General features: G+C 34.9%; 1 long non-coding RNA gene across 2 annotated transcripts in view; it reads right to left on the bottom strand.

Annotated features, from left to right (window-relative positions):
* Positions 1-240: 240 nt before the first annotated feature.
* The window catches only part of LOC117001314, a 71,649-nt gene continuing 50,396 nt past the window's right edge, over positions 241-21,493 (bottom strand). The window contains exons 3-4 of one of the 2 annotated variants that reach the window (XR_004419028.1): positions 11,077-11,145; positions 241-274 (exon numbers count right to left, since the gene is read on the bottom strand). This is a non-coding gene — a long non-coding RNA (uncharacterized LOC117001314). Of the gene's footprint in view, positions 275-9,827; positions 10,451-11,076; positions 11,146-21,493 lie in introns of those variants that run through there. The other variant, XR_004419026.1, reaches the window with a different exon arrangement.

Here is a 21,493-nt window from a genome sequence, read left to right as displayed (position 1 = left end):
GACAAAGTCAGAGTACAACCTGACACCCTGTCAGGCAGGGTGTTGGTAGCAGTCCCATTAAATGGTGGCTGCAGTCCTCTTGCAGTGACAGATGTGATTCAGTTGGAGCAGTGCTCCTGTACAAGGTGCAGTTTCCCTCCAGAGGTCCAGTGGTGATGTGGAGAAATCCAGTTTTCCTCTGGAGTCCAGTGGAGAAAGGGGCTCCCTTAGTGTCCCAAAACCTCTGTTTTTATCTTGGTAAGAAATGTTGGGTTCTTCCCCCTGGCTGGAGCAACTTCCAACGGGATGAAGTAATTTTATCAGTCCCACAGTGGGACTCAATGGGCCATTAGCAGAAAATGACTGGCTGGAGGAAGGATGGGTTGTGAAAAGATAAAGAACAATGCCCCACCTGGTTTCAATGGATGACCCATTAGCAGAATATCTTCCGTTGAGATGAGGATCACTGCCCCCACCCTCAACAGATGGTGATAGAACAGATACCTTTTATCACACTCTGTATTGTAACATGTGGCTTATAATCAGACGCGGCTTATATATGGACAAAGAATGAAAAGTTGCTGGCACCTGGAAGTGCGGCTTATACTCAGTGCGGCTTATAATCGTGAAATTACTGTAATTTACTTCCTTCTGTCTGTTAATAACGCCTATTCTCTGATTTCACCTTATTGAAGATATATATTGTGATTCCTTCTACATATTACAGAGAAATACATCAACTAAAAGAACTAAGTATTCCACCAGAAATTTCTATACTTGAAAGAAATGGTCTCCTATCTTCAGCCTAGTAACTTAATTTTAAATGTCTTTCATACTTATGTCATGGTGACTTGGTATAGAATATAATTAACAGTATATGATATAGCATGTAAAATCCACTCTAAGTATCTATTTACGCAGTTTTGGAGTATGACACTGTAAATCTAACATTAAGTAGCGATGTTGATTTTGATACAGAATAACATTAATTGTGTGAATTCCCAAAATAAGAGCGCTTTAATTATCAGTGCTGTAAGAAGCTTAAACATCTTTTGAAATGTACTTTCTCCATAAACTCCTTTCTCTTGAAACTTTGGGAAGTAAGAAATATTCTTTAAGGTACCTTATATCACAGTCTATGAATGAAATATATGGTTAGCTGATTTTGTGCCTAGAATAAAAACTGTTACACAAAGCTGAATGTCATGAGTCAATTACTTTGACTCTCTAAAGTCATGCCAGTTTCAATCAGATTGACATTGCCTTAGGTGGAGTTTTCCTTCAAGTTTGCACAATTTCAAGTTCTAGACAGTTTTAACATGAACTTAACCACTGCAATGACTACAAGCAGAAATTAATAATATTTATAACTACACAGTTAAAAATTAAAGTGTGCAAACCATGGAAAGTTTTATATTTCTGCAAATATAATCTTAAATATAGATTTTCACTCTATTGTAGCTATCAGAACATATGCTGCTACTTAAAACTTGGACAGTTTGCATGTAGTACGAAAACAGTACAGAAACCTAACAGCTTGCTAAAGTAATTTTTAAATTCAGACTTAAGCTTTGCTAATTCCTGAGAGCAGTGTGTGAAAACTCATACTTTTACAATGCTGAAGAAGGTGTATTTTCACAACCTTATTAATTGCAATAATCTATCTAATCGAAACTAATTGCAGTTGAAATACAACTATTTCCTACTCTTAGAGAGTTTCATTTTCTCCTGCCTTAACAGTGTTATTTTTCATTGTTTTACTTGTTTCCTTCTGGTTTTATTGTGTACATTTTAGGTCAAAAAATTTGTTTTTCCAGTCTCTTGACATGTACCTGATCTAAAAATAGTTACAGTATACAGAATGTTTCCAGAACAATATGTAAAATTTCTACCCTAGAGACTCTTATAACAGACTGCTGCAGTTTAAGCCTGATGGTGGCAAATGTGTGTTTTTTGGAGTTAAGGAGCCAAAGATGTATTGCAGTAACTCGAAATTTATTTTCATGTTTACACTCTTGAAGAAACTATTGTTGCAATGGTTGCAGGTGACTCCTCCACAGTATTAATTTTGTTTTGATTATCTTTGTTAATAGAGGCATAACAGGTTCTTTCTCTTTATAATTACCATGGTTAGGAAGGACTAAAACTTATTTTACTTTGGACAAGCTCTTTTATAGTCATGTTTATTTAAATACTGAGTGTACTGCATTTTTAAGGTAATTGGCTCCAGTGTGAAATTTTTGCCTTAAATAAGAAGCATTCTCCTGTTCTTTAGCATGACTTATCAAATGTTAAAAATAAGCATAAGCAAAATGCTAAAAAATACAAATAGAATATTTTATTGGGGTAACTCCCTAGAGTATAATAGTATTGTAAGCTTTTCTGAGCCTACATGTCCTCACTGTAAACACGAGAAAAGAATATGAGGGAAGTGAGAATAATTCTGGCTTCTGTTTGTTGCTTAAGCTGCAAATGAACTGACTCATTATTTTATAAACATTTAAAGACCTTCTATGTGAGTTGAGGTCACTGTGGGAATCAATTTGCTGTATTGTAATATATGTATTACTTAAAGTACCTTAAGAATCCCAATCTCTTAAATGCTGTCATAAATCTGATCTTCAAAGGGTCGATACTTTCATTTTTCCTAAAAGTTCATTTCAGTGTTCTGTTTAGAAAACCCACTTAGAGGAAACACAGAGAAGTTCTGGGGCAAGGGTCATCTACCTTAACATTTCACTGGATAAGCAAGGCTCCAATGGAGTACAAGCAAATGACTTTTTTTTTACATATTTTTTTTTACGAAATACTTGTTAATTAATTGGGACATTTTTCAGATGTCAGTTTTACAAGAGCAAATTCAGAAATAAGTATATGACCTTTGGTTTACTCAGCATAGGTATAAGTAGATGCTTTAGGTAAATAAAGTCAAAGTAGTTATTCTCTATCTTTTAATTGCAGCTGCTATTGAAATCACTACAACTACCAAAAAGCAAAGAAAACCTCTAACCCCTAAGCCCTTGTGTAGTAAGAACCTTTTTTTCTTCACTGTTCACAGCCAAAATGACTGACCACTACTCCCAAAGGTAAGGCAGAGTCTGTCTCAACTGGGGCAACTAAGCCAGTGCAAGCTTGTCACTGAGACTGTTTCTGGACCAAACTAAAGTTTATATATAAACTGCATAATGTACGGAAGAATTGCTGTGGCACAGAGGAGACTTACATGATTTCTAGTTTATATAAGCCAATACTTCAGCTATGTGAATATACATCACCTACTTTTAGTTCCTATCTGTCCATTATAAGCGACACTGGTGATCTTGGTTCAAGGGAGAATGAGATTCTACCTCTGGAAAATATTTTGTAAAGGTTTTTTTTTTCATTTTTTTACATGAAACAATAGCAAAAAAATCTAAGGACTTCCCAGGCATCTCAGACTGCATTCATAATGAAAAGTTTTGTGACAAGCAAGTTACCAAGCCTTTACAGTAGATTCAGATTTAAGCGTTACTTTGGCCCAGAGATACGTTTCTCTGAAAAATCTGTAGAATTTAATATCAGCAGCTGAAGTGAAGGGCCACTGCTAGTCCACCTTTTCAATTCAGTTCACAGATTAGTGAAATATTGACTTTTCCAAATGCAAGAGACCCTGCAGGAACCTGAGAAGAAATCAACCATTCCCCTGACTCCGAGAAGAGGTGGCAGTGGCTCTCAAACAACAGGCACCCTATCAGCTGTTATTTGCTTCAACTCTCTCGAGGTAATCCATGTCAGACAGCTACAGATCAGTCAGGAAGCCCATCTTAAATGTCTTCCTTTGGTATTTACACATTCTCAAAGTCAAACTTGTGCAGAAACAAAAATCTTATCAACAGCTCATACAACAGAACATCTAAAACTGCTGATCTTTTTTTCCTTCTGCTGCAGGTTCTGTAGGAATGACCCATCATTGCTCATTTGGATCAACTGCATGACCCCACTGGCTTATTGCCTTTTGACTTCTAGTAAGCACCTACTCCCTTTGAAAAAGTCTAACAGGAAAATACCTGAAACAGAGCTTCAGTAGCCCTCTGTTAGTGGTGCCTTCCTGGCCTTTCAGGGGCTTAATATTGCAGCTGGGGGATGATATTCTAGTGAGATTTGCCATCCAATAATTACCTCGATAAGAGATGTATCACCTAAGCAAAGTTGTTACATTTCCTTTCAAAGCTGTTCACTCTTTTCAATGATTTGGTGTACTGTACAAGCCTGCAGGTTGGAGGGTTTTCTATCTGCCTGTCATTTTCTACTGAAAACCTGAAATCTCAGAATTTTAAAATTGTGAAGACTGTCCTCTTGAGTGGAATATTAGGTATTTATTTTCACCTTCAAAATTTTTCAAACAAGGCCAAATGGGAGAAATTGCAGACCCATGGGCAGAGACAGAATTTTCCAGCAGTATGAAGAAAGGACTTTTAAAATCCTTCCTGGACTTGACAACCTGTTCAAATGCACAAATTATTTGATCACTTCCACTGAAAACACAGTTTGATATTAGAAGTGAGTGGAAACTCCACTCTGTCTCATGAACTATCTTAGGACAAGTGTTGTGAATCCTGTGATTTTACTGAGAGCTGCTTGTTTGGTGAATTTTATTTTTTTTTATGTTCTGGATATTAGCAAGAGGCTGAAAATCTCTATCTGCCGGTGAACAGCAGTCCATTAGACTGAGCTGATCTCAGGCATTGTTACTCAGTGTACTACTCTAGCTGTATTCTGATCATGCCTCCAACCCTAAACCCAGGCACAGAATGCGTTGAGCACACTGATTGTACAGACAGTGTTGTAGATCTAGTGCAGATCAGCACAAGGCAGAAGGTCCATGTCCTGTATTTATGCTTAGTCCATGCTGTCGCTGTAAAGGAGTAGAAAGTGTATAAATCAATACATCCTTGCTTAGGCAGCAACCTGCATCCTCTCTCATTGTAAGTTCCAGGGGGAAGTGTGGCAGAAATGCTATTTAATTTTCTAGACAGGGACGACTATATAGATGAATGAAACTGTTTTCCCTTGCATGCTGAACAGTATTTCCTGTCTGTACTATTGAAACTGATCAGTAGCACTTCAACAGATGATCATAACTCTCTCGTGGGAAAGGGGCACCAGAAACTGGACAGACACAATAATTACTGGAATAGCTATTCCTCCTATTTCTGGCAATTACATCAGAGTTTAATATGATATATTTGCAAATGCTAAATTTAAGCACTGGGAACATTTTATATATTTGGTGTGCTTGTGCAGAAAAAGTAAGGAAATGCTACCTCCACTGTCAGGCTTCAACTAGAACTTATGCTTCCTGTGATCTCTAAGACACTTGCCAATACAGTCAGCTGCCCCGTATGAAAATCAAGAGACTCCATGCATGAACATGACAATCACAATTCAGTCACAATCAGTTTCGACACCTACTACGGGGACCTGCAAGAAACTAAAGAACAGTGCAAGCTATATCAAATGCTTAAATGGAATTATTTTCCTGTATCTTGAAATAAATGTGTAAGCATCCCAACAGAATCCCAAAGCATTCAAATACTTACAAACCTCGAAAATATTGATTCTTCATAAACAGTCCTAAAGGTCGTAATTTTTTTCCATACAGTTCTTTGTAAAAGTTAACCCTGAATAGCGAGTTGAGTTGTCCCAAAGCTTACCTTAACAAATTTTCAATTGCCTGAATTTTTCTACACTGAAAGTCCTAGGAACTAATGATGATGAATAACAAAACTACATTTATTTTTGTGCTTTAAAGTTTTATTTCTTTATTTCTTCAGTTATTTTTAAAGTGCTTCCTTGGATCATTATTTCTAACAATGTTTATAATACTTTTTTTTTTGTGCGATATTGACCTTTGTAGACTTTAGATATGAACAGACTTCAAATTTTTTTTTTTTATCTGATTTGAGGCAATGGGAGAGGAAGACAAAAATTTTCAAAAAAAACTCAGAAAAGAAGACAAGCTGTACAGTTAGTGTACATCAAGGAAGTAGACTATTATATTACTAAAGTTTTAAATTTTTTATTATAGAAATAGGAGATAAGAAAAATGTTATCCCAAGGGCAGAAACAGTCTTTGAAATAACAATTTCTTGTGCAGCAGATTTTTTAAGATTAGTAAAAGTTCCACTTTCATGAAATAAATATGAAAACCTTTGAAGCTTAAAAATTTATTGTTGTCGTGAAGCAGTGTGTCCTCCGATTGGCCAGCTCTTTCCCCTACCTGAAAAAACCATTCAATATACACATTTCCAAAATGCACATCACTGCCTAAAGAATCAGGTTATACGCTGTAATAAGACTGCCTCATGAAAGCCTGTGATAGCCTTTGTCTCTTTATTCTCCCTCTTCTTCCTTTTGTGGTGAAAAGTTTCATAACAAATGAGAACGTTTGCTATTAATTGCCTGTGAAAATGTATCCTTTTTACGTTATTAATCTTTTCCTGTGTTCTACAGAATGTCAGACAGTAAACAGAAATATGAGTCCCCATTTTTTCAAGTACAGGTATAGTTTTTAAATGAGCTGTAACTTACTTCCTGTAGGTCTTTTTTATATCATAAGTGTTTTTTTGGGATTTTTTTGTTTGATGGATATAGGTAACAGTATTCCCACTATACCAGTGACATAAAAAATACCATCTAGTGGAACCAGCCCTTGGCAAAACTAACAAATTATAATTTCTCCAATTCTAATCTTTATGCACTTGTCTGCTGTATTCAATTTGATTGAACAAAATGATAACACATCATTGTCAAATACAATTTTTGCTATTCTGATAAGTTTGATTTGAGCCTGATAATCAGCTTACTATCTTTAATGTAAATTACACCTCCTTTGAGACAAATACTTATATCCTGGAAAGGGTTCATTTTCCTATTCATAGCAATGTAGAGGCAAACTTTATTAATAAATGATTTAATAAACCCAGAAATTATTTTTATTTAGTCAGTCTGAGTAGGAAGGTGCTGCATAAGTATCATGTCTTGATAAAAATTCAGTATTTAAAACAATGGTCTTCAAATATGCAGGAATTCTATTATTAGGCCCTTTCCCCATTTGAAAACAGTAAATGAATTCCCAAACATTTACTTTGAGTACTGTGGGATCCCTAATAATTTCCTTCATTTTCTAAATTTACAGTAGGGCAGTTCTGTAAGTGACAAGTTCACCTGATCAGCCTGTCACTAGGAAGCTCTTTTAGTTTAGAGTTCAAAATGTTCTAAATACAGAAGTTCTTTGAGTCTTTGAAAATATTTATAATTTACATAGCATATTCAAAGCACTGTGTAGGCATCACGACTTAAGGATTCTTTGTCCCAGAAACAGCAATGAGGAAATGTTATGCATATTTTACAGCAATAAAAACTTGAGGCAGAGGGTGAAAAAAGCTCAGCCAAAACCATGAAGTGAGTAACTGGTACATGCAATTAGGAACTAGGCACAGCTAATTCTGTCTTTTAATTCACTTCTCCAAATTCTGGTGCTTTTCAAGGATACAGCTCCCTGACTAGGATGCTAGATAACTTTGTGACTGTTTTATTTCACCATGTTGAAAACAAAACAGAAGGCAGGAAAATAGAGCTGCAATTAGCTGTGAAAGGCAGCCAATAGGGCTTTGTAAATCCCTTGAAGGCTCTGATAATTAAGGGATTGTCAACACTGATTCTTTACTGTCTGAATGAGGTGTCTATTATGCAGAATAATAAACCAAAAAAAAAAAAAAAAGTAACTCTCTGTATTGTCCTTAGATGTAGTCAGACTAAAGAAAGCCTGGGAAAAAATTAAACTGGTAAAGCTTTGAAGAACTTAGTCTAATTATGATTTATTAGTTTGCTGTTGAGTGAGGGATGACTTTAAAATGACATTCTCCCTCCATCATTTCTTACAAAATATGGAAAGGCATTAGTTCTCTTCTTTAGTAGTTCTTTCACTAGCTCTCTATCATTTGCAATTTGATAATTTGCTAATTACCAAAGGAGAGCACAATTGCTTTAATTGTTCTGTAAAAGTGCATATTTTCTGAATACTGGTGCCTTAGCAGTTTGACTGGAGAGCAAAGGAAACAGGTTTTTTAACATAAAAGTATTTGAAAATTGTTGTAGAATCGGTTTTGCATAAACAATCATGGAGGAATCACTTTTTTAATGCTTTATTCTTGAAATAAGGCAAACAAATAAAAGTTTCTAAATACTTTTTATTTAAGTCCATTCTGTGGCTTTTTTATTTAAAAAAGCAAAACAGAAAAGGACTAATAATTTTTTGTTACTGATTTTCTTTCATTTGGTCCCAAAAGGTAATTTAATATATATGCAGTAATACGGGCAGCTTAAAACTGTGTTTCATAACATTGATGCATTGGTACATCCATGAAAAATCCTTTCCAAGTAAAAAAATGTAAGCTATAATTAATGTTCTCACCTCAAGAAGATATTCTCGAGTTCAGTTCTCTCTGTGCTGTCAATCCTGCATGAAGTAGCTGGAATTCTTAATGCCCCTGTTCTTGTATGTTGTGCTTTCCCACTTTCTAAGGTTCTTCACAGATTGCTCTGAAAGAACCTGCTTGAGCAGGAAGGTTAGACAGGATGTCCTTCAGGGGTTCCTTCAACCTCAGCCACACTCTGATTATCTTCCTAGCGTCTTCAAAGGCACTATCTGGAACTTTCTAGAGCCAAGCAATACTTTTGTGAGCTTAAGTGAGCTGAAACAACCCTCAATAGCTAGCTGCTATCATAAGTAGCTCTTCCCCCATATAGATCAATTTTCCACAAGTATTTTTATAATCAGAACTCTGGATAGTGCCAAACTAGTAGTTTCTATGTCACAATGTTAACATATCATTAAATTCAATTATTGGGTGTTACAATAGTAAAATTAATATAGTTTTGTTATAAACACAGCGGGGTCCTGGAGTCACAGAGCTCTTCAAGAGCTTTATCTTGAAAAAAAGTGGAACCTTTAAGGTGTTTGACTCCAGACCAGATTTGGGGGAACAGGGTATATTCCTGAGCAGTGCACACTTCTTAGCTAATTTTTTTTTTTAAATAAAAATTTAGAGAAACCAGGAAACCAGGAATAGGCTTTGAAGCTGAGATGGTAACTGTGAGCCAAGTACTGCTTTGGTTATCCTGGATTCTCCCTGTAAATTCAACTGAATTAAATGAATATAGGTTAGAACTGGTTAATCACTTTGCTACTCATATAAGATTTGAGCTCATTTTTTCTAAAAGGTTCATTTAATCTACGGTACTTGGAAAACTTAGTCATGTGAAATAAAGTTTCCGTGATCTTACTTTTTTGTGAAAATCATCAACACCTTTCTCAGGTGTGAAGAATATTGTGGAAAATTTTTTTACTGGGTCCTAGAACAGTGAAGAAAAGTCACTAGAATTTTCTTCCTGGGTGCTAGCAGTTGGGCTTTCATTACACTTTCATTGCCATTATATGGTAAAATGCCTTCAGTTCATGAAACAACACAATAAAGAAACATAATTAACAGTGTCAGAAGACATTTTTCAGTGTTTTCCCATTTTTGGTGTTTTAAAATATTTTTTCTTAAAAACAGTATAAAAGGAATTTCTAAAAATATTTTTTTTTCTCAGGAAAGGAATTGATATTATATTCTGTATATTTTATAAGTTTTACCTGCAGGAACTCTAATGAATAATGTCTATTTAGTTGTTATCCCATCCGTTTCTACAGGCAAATTTTAAGAAAAATATTATCTTACTCTGCATTGCCACCCTGAGTCTTTGCAGCTGTTTTTTTGGTTTTTTTTAAGAGTTGAAGGAAGATAGCCAGAGATTATTTTTTGAGTGAGGTTTTTTTCGGTGGGAGGATACTTTTTAACAAAGCAGTTCATCACTGTATATATTTTAGCTAAACATTTAAAATTCTGAGTCTAATTTCTATAACCTGTTCATTTCAAACAAATGGCTTTTAAGTGAAACAGCAGGGACCAGCTAATGCAAGAAACATGAGGCTGCTGGCCTTTGCTCAGTAGTAATAATACAGAAATTGCAATCTAATTCCCAACTTTGTATTTTACTTGTGCCCCTGTGCGGATTAATTGGAGAAGAGATTTGGAACTGCACTGTAACGTGTCATGAGAAAGTGAAAGGTCAGACAAGCAGTTTTGAGATGTGTAGAAGGAAGGAGCAAGCTATGAATTAAATATTTCTGCAAGAAATTATTAAGTAATTACATAGAAGGGTGACGAAAAAGAATTATATGGGATTTAATGAATGTAGAAAAAAACAACAGTCCAAAAGTTTAAACCTAAGTTGTATTTTCCAAATATTTGTACATTAAAATTTTATTAGATTACTGAAGAAGCAGAAGACATCCTATTTGGACCATCCTTTTGTGAAGCGTAGCTGACAGGGCACATTACAACTTGGTCTGATTTCTTCCCACTCTTCTCTCTTTCTAAAAATCCTGAATAAAATGTGCAGAGTTATCATGACATTGTTCTAACTAGGGTCACATGAGAACTTAGAAGAAAAAGATAAAATCTGTACATCTCTAAAAGATAACAACTGCAAATAACTGGAAAAAAAATTAAAAATTTGAAACCAAAGCAAATGTTCTCCATTTCCTAATTCTCTGGGCTCTTATCTTCAGTTGTTAGTTTGCAGTACAGCTAGACTGATAACTCTCCAGATGAACAAAACTTGAGGACTTGAGGGACATACTCCTTCAGTGCAGGTAAAAATGTCAGGATCTGGTTAGTTAATTTCTTATTAGAAAGAGATGGATGACTCCTTACATTTATATTTTTTGCTCTTAAAACAAAATTGCATATAGTATTTGCACTAGGGAGGTTAGGGTAAATTGATCTGAAAGGAACAAATTTCTGCATTGTTTTGTAGAATGAGATCAGCTGAGAGGGTGGTCAGAAGATTTGAAAGTCAGTAACTCAGATGTATTGTTTGCAAAAAAATAGTGCAAGGTACATAATCTACAGATGTATTTGTTTTTAAAAAGTATGTTCTATGTATTCAACATAAAAGGAGACATGTCAGGTATGTTACCTGACTTCCTCATTTTATGTGGTGACATACCTAGTAATGCTAGGCAAGCACTGTATGGAATTCCATGCACATACGGAACCTTCACAAAGAGCTCAGGCCCTGAAAGAGTCATAGAAATATTAACAAGCTTCAGTTGTATGTGTGCAAGCATATTCAATGCCCATGTCACACACTGACATATTATCTGAATAATCCAGAGCAGCATTTATGATTTTATATATAGAGAGAAAAAATAGAGATTTCTCATTTGCAATATCACGCATCATGGTAAAAGTAAGATTTAGAAGAGCTATTAAATTTCAGTATAACAAAGCAAAGCAAGCCTCAAGATTGTTGATGTTGTCCACCATTTTTCTGCATAGTAAAAAAATTATAAAATTTTAATTTGGTTTTTCATCTTCTTAAAGAATATTAAAACATTTCTGAATATTTTCTTTCTTAAAGTAAATCAAGGATATTTACATTGATACCTGATAGCAATAATACACCCTGGTAAGAAAAAAAAAAAAAAAAAAAAAAAAAGAAAACCAGAACAAGAAAAGTAATTTGCTAGTATATAATTTCATAAAAAATATATAAAGCCAAAATTATCCAGGTGTGACTTAGGTAATTTTATTGTATCATAATGCTTGTGAATAGCCCTTAATTATATCTTCACATCAATTTCCTTCACATATGAAATCTTCACCAGTCTTCTTCTTATAGGTGGAGATCTCTTAGAGCAGCCTGGTCCCACCCTGCTGATTAAGAAAATTAAGCAGGTATCTAGAGTGTTGTGAAATGTATCTGTGTATTGGGAGTCCTCTAAGGAATTGCGTTCTCTCCTGTGTTTTATTTCCTTGAGCACAGAAAGCTTTATTTCTCTGTAGGCTTTTTAATAATGTCTGAACAGAATGTTCACAGTACTCTATATCAAGAGAGGGAGTTGGGGAACAAGGGTATAAATTCCTAACCATCTGGGTATTTTGAAACATCCTTAAGTTCCTTAAGCATTCTTGACACAATTGTAATATTTTTCTGTGTGAAAAGGTGGGTTTCAGCACATTTTCTATGTCTCTGTTTTTAGAGTGAATACCATCAGCCACTCCTGCAGCTGCCAATGGTAACTGCTTCCCAAGAGTTTTAGAGCCCATATAAACTTGTGATAGACTGGCTTTATTTTTCCCTTTTTGTTTCAGCTACCATTACCTCACAAAATGCTCCTGCTTTGCAGCCGTATTTTTTCATGTTCATTTTTATTGAAATTTTAATTTCTTTCCAAAATCTGTATGTAGTAAGTCCTTTATTTTAATTTTGTCTCTTCTCTACAGTATTCCTCACTACCTCATTTTCCCTCCTTTTTCAATCTATTTTGAATATTACAATTTCAGCACATTATTTCTCTGTCATAACTCATTTAAACCCTGATGCAGCATGGTTTGGTGGTGGTGTTGGTTTTTGGTTTTGTTGGTTTTTTTTTTTCCCTTAAAAAAATTACAAGGCTCAAAGCAGTTTGGGGATGCAAATTCCTGGGGATTTTTCGTTCTTTCCATCACATCGTATGATACTACTCAATGTAACTGTTTCAATAAAGAATCATTCCTCAGTGTCCAGCTATTTAAATGAACTGCCATACCTTGTGTTAGTGCTGATTTAAAAACTTTGAAGCTTTATACTTGAAGCATTTTCATTCTTGAATATAAAGCATTCTGAAAGAGGAATTAGTGATACTTTCTTGTCCATTATTAAGGAATTGCTCACATGAGGAATGCCTCTCTTGAGAAGGGCATTGCTGAACACAGCCTTTGACCTGAGCTACTGAACCATGCTGTCTGGAGTTATGTTGCTATTGAAGACAGGTATACTGACACATTTCTCATCCCTCTCATTCCATAGTCCTCTCTGAGATAATTTAAAACTTATTTTCTGGTTTTCTTTCTCTTTCTATATTATCATGTATAATAGCTACTGGAGAATTTCACATAGCTGTAAAAATTGCCTCCCACAGCTTCTGTGGTTATGATCCCAGGTGACATTATTGCCTCTCACGTGTTCCACAAATGGGGAGGTTATAATTTAATTAACCCTGACAACGTCAAAAGGAAATGCATAAATGCCAAGCTATTTCCAATATTTTTTTACAATGAGTGATCATAGAAGAACTAATAATATCTCACAATAAGGTGGGAGAAGCCAAGAAAAAAAATAAAAGCAAAAAAACCAGAAAAATCCACCAGAACCTTTTAAACGTAGGGTTTTACTGTTATGTTTTTGTTAGCATAACCATTTATAAAAAGGTACATTTTATCCAATAATGCAGTGGCTGAGGGCTTGAAAAATGTGGACACTGGAAAAGAAAAGAAGGCATAAAAATGTGCACTTAGAATTTGGCCTCATAGTTATAAAGTAAACTTGTATTTTATTATTTCAAGTTTGCTGAGTCAGTCCTGCTATTTTTTTAATTTTAATGTTAAACAGCTCAAATACCTCATTTGTAGGACGTGTAATAATGCGCTATTTGAATGTAGATCTAAATCTAAATAGTGGGTATTACAGAAAATAATTTGCATTAAAAATATTTGCAAACTGGGCATTCTTAACTTATATACACCTATATACAACTCAGCTCATATAGATATAATATTTTAGAGCAAAGTCATTACACCTGTAAGATTTCACAGCACTCACCACAGCCACTATTCAGCCTTATGGAGTGGTTTAATATCTAGTTATTAATGAGAGTGATTGAGCCAGCATTAACACCTAGAAAGAATCTAACACTCACCACTTCTTTGACGTTTCCTGAAAGCCCCTGTACTTTGTTTGATAGATTGACAACTCATGCAGTAACAGGTTATAAACATGACAATTTATTATATTCATTATTACCAAGAGGTACATGCTGTGACATAAGACTGTTTTAACTCCACACTTTAACCATATTAAGGGCTTATTTTTTCTTGCATTTCATTGCCATAAAATTGTAATAAAATGTTATCTTAAATATAAAAAAAAAAATTTCTGAAATAAATTAATATTATATATGCAAATGCTGTCTGATTCTCTGTAGGAACATATTCTTGTAAGTATTCTAATTAGGAACAGTTCAGTACATGGTAAGATTTTTAATATTCTCATGGAATTTTTCAGAACAGTTATCAAAATTAAATAGTAACCTCTACACTAGGGAGAGGAAATTTAAATGAAGTGGAAAGCTGGTTTTACTCCTCTAAGAGAGAAATTTAAAAATCTGTTATGGAATGGCTTTTTCCTGCCTGAGGCAAGCTGAAAAATCTTGATGCCCTACAAAATTAACATTGTCTAAGTTTTTTTTATTCCCATAATACTCAGCAGCTCTAAGTGAAACTATGTCTGTGTAGAATACCTTCTTTTCCCACATACATTGGTGTAGTCTGAATTGATGTCAATAAAAGAAGGTTTTATTCCCGGTGTAAGGACAAACAACACACGTAGCTTTAACATAAGGGTTTTTTGTAACAAACAATTCTGATTTCACTCAGTTTTATTTTCATAGAATTTTAAAAAGATGTCAATGAAAACCCAAGGGAATATAAACTTTTCTACTACTACTGCTACTACTACTACTATTATTATTATTATTAGTATTAGTATTAGTGTTAGTATTAGTCTCTTTGTCATAGTAGCTCTTTTGAAATATTTGTTTGGTACAAAACGTTGGGTTATAATGTCTATAGCTCATTTTCAGTTAAACAGGAAAGCTAAAAATAACCATCAGAGTAATTGATCTTACCCCAATTCTTTTTCTGTATGAGTATATTAACAAATCTGATTAAAAAGTTTCCAATGCTGAATTTCTGCATAGGAATTTTCCACGTATATCCTACAGTGAAAACTAGTCTCATGAATGCTGGAAGTAAAACTCCTAGCATAGAGAAATTAAGACCTTTGTCATAATTGCAAACATCATGATTCTGAAACTGCATGATGAATATGATCCTAATCTGCCTGGGGCATAGAAATATATTGCAGGTAATAAATGTCTGATCAAAACAGATTAACATCAATATATTTTATAAGTACAAGTTACAAACCAATTAAAAACACCAGAATATTCAGAAATGTGATGTAATGCAGAATTTGAGAAAGAAAAAGTGGAAAACAGGGAAATAAAAGAAAGAAAACATATTCTCATTTATTTGAGACACATGCATAAGTGTGTACTATGCTACTGAGAAGGGATTTTTGAGTGATATCCTGAGAAATCTTTTGTGTGAAATTATCTACTTTAGCCTGCAAAAGTTAAACTTTGTGTTGCTTATGATACTAAACCCCTAATTTAGAGCATGAGTATCCCCTCCTCACCTCATTATATACTCTTTGCCTGAGAATGTTTTGCTACACAGTAATAGCAATTCTTAATTGAAATACCATTCCTATAAACCATTGCTCTTCTAAAAGTATCAATTTTTATTTAATGCCTAAAAATATCCCACATAAATCTAAAGATATGGAAAATATTACGGTTCTTGTCTACTTTCACAGTCCTGCTTTTGAAAAAGCACACACTGTAATCCTGAAAATATTTCAGGCCTTTGTCTTGTTTTGCAGCATTGCTTTGATCTAAAAGAGGAATAAATATCAGGTTTAAATATCATCACTAGATCAACACACAATTCTGTTTCAACTTCCTTTGTCCTGCTTCCTAACTCTAACGTATAGTAGAATGTTCATGCCTCTACCTGTGCTCAAGTGTCACAGTGCCAGAGAAAAAAGGTCAGAAGTCCAGCCTGCATTTTGCTACCTGGGAGCTGTGAAAGACAATTCTCTCATGTATATACCTAAAATTAGGCACCAATAAGTGCAACCTCTGTAAATGGCACTGGCTCATTTCAGAGGAAGAAACCAAATGTTCAGGACCTGTCCAAATTAGACCACTTTGTATTTACACCTGGCCTACATGGTGGGGGTCGTGTGCTTGCTTTTATATAGCCCTGCCTTTGTACAACTAATGGTTCTGTATGTGCAGATCTGTTCATGTCTCCATTATGTGATTAAAGAAAAAATATTTATCCATGGTGAAGAAATTGCCAGAGGGGTGTTCTCTGTGCTTGAAGGATATTGTTTTTCCTCTCTGCACATATTGTCATGAAAGCAAAATATATAATATATCTGATATCTGTCGATCCAACATATATTTGGAAAAAAATCTGCATTTTGTTTCCAATTTATTGATTGTATAACATTTAAAAATGAAATAAAAATTAATGTCATAAGCAAAATAGCTTTATACTTTTGAGTTCGGAGAGGGTGTTAGGGTTTTGTGTTTGTGTGTGTGTGTGTGTGTGTGTGTGTGTGTGTGTGTGTGTGTGTGTGTGTGTGTGTAAAAATACAACACATCCTATAATGATCTCAAATTTTTCAGAACAAATCAGAAAATAAAAAGTTAGGATTTGCAGTTAGAGGCCTAGAAGTTTAAGTGACCTTTACAATGCTTCATAAATGTCATAAGAAAAATATCCTTTCACACTGTAATATAAACTTAGATGTTTTATTCTACACAAGGTCCACTGATTTTGAGGTACTATGACCATTTTATTTGCAATGGGGGAAAAACATAAGTTTTTTTAAGACTGATATATATATCAATGATGTGCTATGTATTACATTTAAGAGACTTAAGCATACAATTGAGAAAAACATACAGTAATTTCACGAATACAAGCCGCACTGTTTTGACCAAAATTTTGCTCCCATACCGGGAATGTAGCTAATATTCAGGTGCGGCCAATACGTGAATAATTTTCTGACATTTTCAGCCCTGGGAGTGCAAACCAAGTCAGTGCAAACTGCAAAGTCAAGCTCCTGCCAGTAAAACCCTGTATTTATGCGGTTGTTACAAACTGGTTACTTTGTTGTGCGGCAGGTGGAGCTGCTCTGTGCAGGTAGCACAGGGGGTGGGGAAGGCGGGCAGCTCTCTCCTGCTTGGCCCCATGGCTCAGGGGAAGGCAGGGGCTCTCTCCGCTTGGCCCCGCGGCTCGAGGGGGCTCCCGTCCCCGCGTGCCACCGCTGCAGGAGCAGGCAGGCTACATCCCCTGCTCCCATCTCCGCCGCAGGTGCCGGCGGGCTCTGTGCCCCCCCTGACGCCGCGGGGCAGCGCCAGGCCAGGGTGACTGAGCCCAACGGTGGCGGCAGCCGGCCCTGAGCATCCCCGCCGAGTGGCAGCGCCGAGCTGGGCCACCCAGCCCTGTCAGCAGCCCCGAGCCCTCATGGCCCGAGCCGAGCCAGTAAACCCTGCCCTGCCACGGTTCTGTTACTAATTGGCAACTTTGTTGCACACGGGTCCTCACTGCGAACGACAGAGTGGCTTATACTCGGATGCGGCTTATTTATGGACAAAAAATGAAATGTTTGCCAACACCTGGCGATGCGGCTTATACTCAGTGCGGCTTGTATTCGTGAATTTACTGTAATTTTTTTTTCCATAATAAAAATATTCCTTCATATTTATGACTGTAATCGGATGAATGAGGGCTGAAAAGAACATTAGGAAACCTGATTAAAATTTTCACTTGCAAATTATATAGGTCATTGTGAAAAAAAATCACCACAGCAATTATAGTATGGGTAGTCTCATACTTCTTGAGGAATACACAAAGTTAGATGTTACAGACAGAAAAAAGTGGATAATTAAATGTGAAATAATTGTAATATTATTTTACAGGGAAGATCTGTCTCTCTGGTTTCATTTCTGGCAGAGTAATAATCAGCTAAATAACAGAAAGAGTCCAAATAGGACCAAGGCCCAGTTGGAATTAAGATATTATTAAGCAAGGAGTAAACCTGCATATATTTTTCCTGACTGCCCATATATGAAATTTATTATTATCTACTGCTTTTTTACAGTCCTATCTGAGTAAACATCTTTTCCTAACTGCTATAGCACTCCAGAATTCAACTAAAATTTGGATATATTACCTCATACAATTTTAGTGCTTAATTTCCTAGTATAAAGAATTAGAGTATCCAGTAGTTCTTAGGTATGCTGGGGTATATTGAGTATCTCAAGAACTGTTCTGCTGTAGTCAGAACTACAAACTGAAGTTGGCCTAGAGGTCCAGGATGTAAGAGAGAATTGTTCCTTTATCTTCTTGTTTTGTTCTTAACACCGCAAAAATGGAAGAAGAACTACAGTGGAGTTCCATAAGGTCAAATATTTTTATAGTATATATGAAAATTTTAATTTTTTTAAAGTATTTTTAATATTTGTGGAGAAGATTCTGCTATTGAATTTAGAAGGCCTATGAAAATGACTTTTCGAGGTGATATTTTCTTCCCTGTAGGTCATTGTACCAGGCAGTTCAGGTTAGCCCTAAATTATTCAGTTGTTAAGTTAAAATCACAATCAGACCTGACTCCTGTTCATTTAAAGCTGCAACAAATTATCAGCTCTTATTGGCAAAAACACCAAAGATTTACAAATTTGCAAATATAATGGAACAGAGCCTAAAGTGTAACAAATGCCCAACAGTTATACTAATGCCTGATTTTGAATGTTAGAAACTATTGCTGTGCCAGAAAGGCCCGGGGGAGAAAGAGAAGTCAACATCATGGCTTGTTTGCTCTTGCCAGGAAGAATTACTGTTATTATTAACAGATATAGCAATCACAAGACACTGAAAATTTAGATTTTAAAGATTTGAAACAATTATATTGATTTAAAGATTTGGAACAATTATCTCCAAATCAGCTACCTAGGAATCTAGTTCCTATTCTTCCTGCCTACAAAATAACATTAAACTCTAAATCATTATACAGGAGGAGAGGAAGAATAGAACACTAAATAAAAAGCAGAATGAAGAAGGTTTGCGAACAAATATGGGAGTAAATTTCACACAGAAGCACAGATGTTGGGTTGGTCATCCTTTGTTGTATTAGATTAGTAATAACATCCAGAATTTCTCTTAAAGGAGATTTTTACATGTGTACATTTTATTTGAAGGAGCAATTTACATTTATAAGAAAAGTCTGAAATCTTAGCCAACCAAATAAAGGCATGATGAGCAGCAAGGAAGAAGGTGAAATTTTAAATCTATAGGTAAAGAGATGCAGGTGGTACTTACAGTTATAGAAAAAGTAATGAGAGTAAACAAGTAATGCTGAAGAAACAGACCAAAACTATAAATTACTTAAAGATTGAGAACTACAAATTTAAGAGTCTGAACATGACATAGTCTGTGGAAATGCTGGTGAGATCTTAAGAAAAAAGCCAAATCTAATCAAAACAGCAGTAAAAGAGTAACTTTGCCAGTGAAATTTTTAACAGACTGAAAAAAGGGAGTTCAGCTATGAGGACACTAAAACAATCATGACAAAAAAGCTAAAAAATGCTTTTGATTCTGGAGTGGACAAACAAGCAGCTTAAGGGGATATGGAAGGAAAAAATACAAGATCTAACAAATGGTGGTGAAATGCGAGATAGAAAAGAAGATTAGTGTAATACAAAGGATTGCATGGCTGGAAAGCTTTGTGAGCCTGGGGGGTAATGACAGATAAGAAGTCAGAGGAATGCATTAGGACAATTTTAGATTCAAAAAAACTGATCACATAAAGTTTCTCCCAGGACATTGAAAAGACATTGTCTTTCAGGGATAATCTACAGAAATATCTAATATACTAGCACAAAGACCATCTTTATGTTCATTGGCATTCTAATGCTCTAACCCTTGCTATTTTTTCTCCATATTGTGCACATCATTACCTATTTCTTGTTTTAAAATTATGTAGCTTTTCTGCCCAAGATTGGGAAATACAATATTTTATGAAGAACATATTAGAAATTGTTTCATCTTATCATGTATGAATTGACAAACAGGTCACATTATCTCAACATAATAGCAAGTAAAACCCATAGCAAGTATTTCTATAATGTTAATTAGTTTTCTAAATTAAACATAGTGTTTTTAAGCATTCTTTGATGCATCAAATACTTTTATCCATAGCAATTTTAGAATAGAATAATTATCTAAATTGAAAAAAAATAACCACAAGTTTGATGCACAATGGAAGTTTTATAAACTATGATGAAACTGAAAAAATCTGCTGTTATCTCGGATTGCATTTAGCTGGAAAAGTGAAAAAAACAATAGCAAATGGAAACTTAATGCAGACTCACCAGAACTAAAGTTTACAGATGTTCTCCTGAACATACTTCTTGATGATCAACACTTACATTTTCAACTGTTAATTATAGTTTATAGTTATAATTTTAGTTTGGTGTTTAATATACGTAGTGATTGCCCAGACAATATCTGAGATGAGATTGTATCTACACAGACATTAAAAACAACACAAAGTTTATCATCTGAGATAAATGCTGATGTTGTCATCTTTCTTCTTAAACAGAAAAGAAAAAGAGGTAATACTTATTTCTGCTGCAGTATGAGGAGACTTCACCTAAGAAAGTTTATTGAAGCAGCATAGTAAAGCAGAAAATAGATGACACAGAAAAATTATTTTTTGAGAAATGGTATGAACAGTGCAATGGAGGATATAAGCAGTATTGCTATGAGAATACTATGAATGTTGAAGACATCTAGATTGTGGTCTTAAAAGTAAAAGTAGAAACAGGACCTCTTTAAGGATACTCCTTTTGATAAGAATTTCTGTGAGCATGCAAGACAATGAAACACACTGAAATCAAGTTTAAAAAAAATTCTGTCACCCAGAGAAAAAATAAATATTTCTCACAGTATAGAATACCCACATTGGTTAAACAGTGATGCTGTCAGATTGCACATTTGGGCACTAGGTAGCAATCTGTGCAAGTATTTAGCCCTCCCAAAAGAGTAGTTAGTTTATTTTCTCGTGGAGTATTCGCATACATTGTCTGGGTTCACACAACTAGAGATATCTATATATCCTTGAGGCAACACCAGTTTTCAACCACTGGCATTTGGTAGATTGTGCCAAAAGCATACTTTTATAAGCAACAGTCATTAATCTGAAATAACTTTCCTAGAGTATTTTTAGAAAATACCTTTGCTTAGTCTGATGTTAAGAAAATACACCCTCTGTTATCTTGACAAAAACTGGTGGGGAAAACGCTGAGGACAACTGGAGATTAATACCTTCAGCTTTGCAAGGCCAATTGGAGGCAGTGAGCAGGACCTCTTGAAACTTTATAAATCAAACCTTGGTGAAGGATTTATTTATTTCATTTCCCAATGAAAGTAAAGAACAGTAAGCATAACTTCTGAAAATACTCTACTTAAAAGTCAAATCATTCATTTTATTTTTGAAGGCCTAAATCATTGATGCTTGGAAACATGAGAGATTCTGGATATAAATGCCCTGGTTTTGATTTTTTCCCCTCAGGAAATAGTTAAACATATCTACTAGGTTAAAAATGGGATAGACAAAGCTCTTAATTTTTTCCAATTTTCTTTTAATATTTTGTCTGCTCATATTCTTCCTGAGGTCTTACTTC

Source organism: Catharus ustulatus, chromosome 1 (assembly GCF_009819885.2).
Source record: "Catharus ustulatus isolate bCatUst1 chromosome 1, bCatUst1.pri.v2, whole genome shotgun sequence".
NCBI classification, from domain to species: Eukaryota; Metazoa; Chordata; class Aves; order Passeriformes; family Turdidae; genus Catharus; species Catharus ustulatus.
This window is presented reverse-complemented; position numbering and strand designations above follow the sequence as displayed.